Source organism: Danio aesculapii, chromosome 3 (genome assembly GCF_903798145.1).
Source record: "Danio aesculapii chromosome 3, fDanAes4.1, whole genome shotgun sequence".
Taxonomy (NCBI): Eukaryota; Metazoa; Chordata; class Actinopteri; order Cypriniformes; family Danionidae; genus Danio; species Danio aesculapii.
The window spans coordinates 13,925,006-13,930,274 of NC_079437.1; positions in this window are offsets into that span (position 1 = coordinate 13,925,006).

The window sequence follows — 5,269 nt, forward strand, 5'->3', positions numbered from 1 at the left end:
TACAGCAGTTATAATGTTTTAACTCTTTTTGAGCACAGAGGTGCATTACAGAGTTACACAAATAGACGTGAAAATAAAATTTTAAATTACTCTGCATGTGGTATTCAGATTACTCCTAAAAAGATTGAAGTTTAAGTTTATTGCTTATTAAAAATGCACAGAAAATTATTATCTAAAACATGTTACTCTCTAAACATCAAAGTCATAAATAAAGATCCGTTTCAAATCTGAAGTTGGAATCTTACTTTCTGTAAGCTTTTATTTATTTTCATTCATTCATTTCCACTGAGGTCATTTTTGACATTAAACAAATAAGTGTACAAACCCAATCACTGAGTTAGAATGATTAATTTATACTTTTTTTATCAAACCTCGACCGACCAGTCATGGTAAAATATGAAGATGACCAACTTTTACAAAAGGGTATTAACAAGGCTATACAAATCAAACCGCTACTTTAGTTCTATGTTGAAAGGTTTACATTATCATATAATTGCAGCTGAAATCAGATTCATTTTTAACTTTTTTTTTTTTTAACTGACAACAAAATAAAATAAAGTTAATAAAATCAATAAACATTAACACTGGAATGGATCTAGAAATGACAAAATTAAATCAATTAATGATTGAACATGTTATATAAATATATAAATGCAACATACAATATAGTGTATAGAAAATTGTGATGAAAGAGCTTTCATTTTCAAGTATGTTTTACCATATCAGGTACACTCAGCTATAGTCATACAAGTATTTGGGAATTTACATAGATGGATCTCTTACATGGAATACTCGCGTAAATTGTATTTGTGAAAAGCTTCACCAAAGACTTTATTTTATACAAAGGATATAGCTCTATGGTGTTGACAAGAAAATCATGTATATTATCAGGCTGTATTTGAGAGTGTATGGTCTCTGAATGAAGCTACTCTTCCCATGTTATGATCTCTTACCTTCTGGTGAAAGACACACAACCTTCGGCTGAAAGCAGAATAGACCTAAGAACTCTTTTATCCTCTTTTAACAGATCAGACTGTTGAAAACACGATCGTGTGCATATGCTTTTCTTTGTGTATGTAATTGTTTTGTATGTTTGTTTTTTATCATTTTTATTGTGTCAGAACTTGCTGAAGAGCTCCACAGAAAATTTCCCCTTGAGGGACAATAGAAACAAACATGTACATTTAATATAATGTGGCACCTTTGTGATTTAATAAAATAAATAAACTGTAGTTTTATTTTAGTTCAGAAATATGTTATGTTTTTATTGTTTATTTATTGTTGTAATCACATTTATACAGCAGTTATAACCAGCACATTACAGTGTTACATATGTAGACCCGAGAATGACTAAAAATACAAATGATTCCTAAAAATATTGAAGTTTAAGTTTATAGCTTATTATCAATGCATAAAATTGTTAATTATATTTTTCAAAACATGCTGTTATCTAAACATCAAAGTCATAAATATAAGGATGCGTTTCAAATCTTACTTTCTGTAAGCTTTTGTTTATTTTCATTCATTTCCACTGAAGTAATTTTTGACATTAAACAAATAAGTGTGCACCCTAAAAAGGCTGGGTGGCTGTACCACAACATTGGGTCAAATAAAGCAATGCAATCTCATGGCAATTCGTAACTTTTTGATTTAGTGGCTAATTCGTATAAATTCATACAATCTAATTCGTACAATTTAGTACGATTTGCTCATCACCCAGTGACGGTTGGGATTAGGGGTGGGGTTAGGTGCCACGCCTCCTTTTTAAAATCGTACATTTTCGTACGACTGAACTCGTATACGAATTAGCCACTAAACTGACAAAACGTAAAATACTTACTTTTCCTCGTGAGATCAGGCTGGATAAAGACAAACCTAACCACTGGGTTGAAAATAGAATTAAAATGTAACCCAAAAAGTAACCCAATATTTGGTTTGTAAATCTTTCTTTTTTTATAAAGCAACAATAGAGTCTATTTTAAGAGATGGAATTATTGTTTGGTTTGGGAATCTGACAGTAAAAACGAGAACCCAAGTAAATAACCTGATGAGAGTGGCAGGAAAAATCATGGCAATTGGACGGTCAAAGATTAAGATAACTGCATTGGTTGGCATAACAGAGGGCAGTGGGGGCACAGTGTATTTTATTTATTTATTTGTTTTTGTTCATTGTTTTTATGGATTTATATTAGGAGGTATTATAGGATCAGATTTTTAATGTGTATGTATGTTATATGTTGTCTTGTTGGTGTCTATGAACAGCAGAACCTTTTTTTCTAAAACAAAATTCTTTTACGGGAGACAATACATTTTACCTTGACCTATATATTTTGATCCAATGTTGGGTTATTAACAACTCAGCATATTTTTTTCAGAAACATCATGCAACTTTTTTACTATTCACATGGCACTTTTTTAACATACGCATAATCATAAATAAACATTTGGCCTATTAAAGGCCTATTAAACACATATTAACCAGATTTCACCTGTTCTGCATGGCTGAAGCACAAAAAAATAAGTGCATATTTCTGAAACACGTAACATATCCTCCATACTTCCTATTTAAGAATTCAATACAATAAAGTGAATGTCAAAGCGAGAGGAAGTGCTCCCAGTATATATATCCTGCAAAGTCTATTCAGCCTGTCATGTTTCTGACACTGAAGTCTCAATGTGAAAACGATTTGTCACAGCAACATCAAATCCTCGCAGGGCAATGCAATTTCTCATCGGGAGAAAGATAGAGGGCAGCAGTGAAGCAGCAAAGTGATGTGGACATGAATATTAGACGTGGAAATGAATTTGCACAGAAGATTATCCAGAAGTATCTCATTTAAGAGCATTCTGAAAAGGCATAGGCCACGTAGGCAGCTGTATATTTTTATTAGTAGCCTTTTTTTTCAACTGGAGCGAGAAGTGGAGTAAACAAATGCAACCCACACAACTCCTCATGCACAGGTAGTGTGCTCTTTACAGGCGCTATACTTGAAAACACAACTTGATATTAATTAAAGCATTCGGTAATTGTAAATTATGATTCAAGCATCTAAAATAAGTATTACATCAGCTCTTATGCTCAAGGGGTGCACAAGTGTGGCTGCATAACATTTAAGGCAGTTTCTTATGCAAATATGTTCAATTAACACAGGCTGAATAAGGAATACAGAATTGAAAATAAGTTTTACTCGGAGTCCATAATTGTTGAAAGATCTGCATTAGGCTAATTCAACACGCAGAGATGTGCACACAGAAGAACCAAAGCATTAGATTAAAACTTAATCAGTCAGAAGGCCACAGGAATCCCTCTGGGTTGATCAGTTTTAACTCCTTTTCTCTTTCCGAAACGTGCGTTGAATGTTATCAGTGTGTGAAGGTCAAGAATAAATAGCTGTCATCTGAAGTCCAAAGGCTCACAGTGGTGTACTGTATACGTGCTAGGGAAGGACATAAACAGCTATTAAAAAAATAATTATTACCCAATATGCTCGAATTGTTGAAATATCTTACATCTCACAAAGAAAAGAGAGCTTTGAAGTAGCCGCAGGCATTAAATAATAATCAGACAAGCACGCAAAAACTATCTGAAATAGATTCAGGTTCAAGTTTGAGATGGAGTGGGTTGGAGATACTTATGTTTAAGAGCAGTTATACAACTGCACATTTATATTTATATACATGTTTGCTGGAGGGACAGAAATTGTTTCCTCTACACCTCCCCCTTTTCTCTTTGCTTGTACCATAACACACGATAATCCATTTATGTCATTCTCCCACAGACACACTGCGGCAGTGAAATCCTCTTTTTTTTTCCTTTTCCATAATCGCTGAAGCAAACATGTACACATGGTTAGAAATGTTCATGCTAATATCTTAAGATGCAAATGAAGTCTGTGAGGAATGCACAAATGCGACTCTGAACCACAAAGCAGTCATAATAAGATTCATGAGATGAAGTAATTTATTAAGATAAGAGAAGTCCATAATTCAGTCTAATTCAGTACAGTGTGGAAAACTTATGTAAACACAAATATCTGATCTGCAAATGTGTTCCTAAACTCAACAGAAATGTATGGGGGTTGTTAATCTCATTGATAAACCTAATCTGATTGAAATGTATTGCTAATGAAATTACACCTTTTATTCATATTCAATATTATTAATTGTGACTAAGGCAGCACGATATTGGAAAACAAGTCATAATTGCAATATTTAGTTTTTTTGCTATCTATTCTGTGATATGAATAGAATTTCACAAGATGACTACTTTATTTGAGAAGTATTCATAATTTTAGATTGACTGGGATGATTTTATGGATTATTTTATGGTTTATGGTTTGCACAATCGCCTCACAGCAAGAAGGTCGCTGGTTTGAATCCTGGTTGGGCCAGTTGGTGTTTCTGTGTGGAGTTTGCATGTTCACCCTGTGTTGGCGTGGGTTTCCTCCGGGTGTTCCAGTTTCCCCCACAGTCCAAAGACATTCACTATAGGTGAATTGTATGAACTAAATGGACCGTAGTAAATGAGTGTGTGTGTGTGAATGCAATGTATGGGTGTTTCCCAGTACTGGGCTGTGGCTGGAAGCCCATCCGCTGTGTAAAACATATGCTGGAACAGTTGGCGGTTCATTCCACTGTGGCGACCTTTGAAACGGAAGAAGTCAAGGAAAATTAATGAATGAATAAATGAATGAAAATTGGCCTTATTGTATGTGTGTGATTGAGTGTATGGGTGTTTTCCAGTACTGGGTTGCGGCTGGAAGGTTATACGCTGAGTAAAACATATGCTGAAATAGTTGGCGGTTCATTCTGCTGTGACGACCTCTGAAATAGAGACTAAGCCAAAGGAAAATGAATGAATGAACGAAAATTGACCCTAGTGTATGTGTGTGAATGAGTGTATGGGTGTTTCCCAGTACTAGGTTGCAGCTGGAAGGGCATCAGCTGCGTGAAACATATGCTGGAATAGTTAGCGGTTCATTCCACTGTGGTGACCTCTGAAATAGAGACTTAGCCAAAGGAAAACAAATATATTAATGAAAATTGGCCTTAGTGTATGTGTGTGAGTGAGAGTATATGGGTGTTTCCCAGTACTGGGTTGCAGCTGGAAGGGCATCTGCTGCGTAAAACATATGCTGGAATAGATGGCGATTCATTGCACTGTTGCGATCTCTGAAATAGAGAATAAGTCGAAGTAAAATGAATATAAGAATGAAATTTGGCCTTAGTGTATGGGTGTTTCCCCAGAACTAGGTTGCAGCTAGAAGGG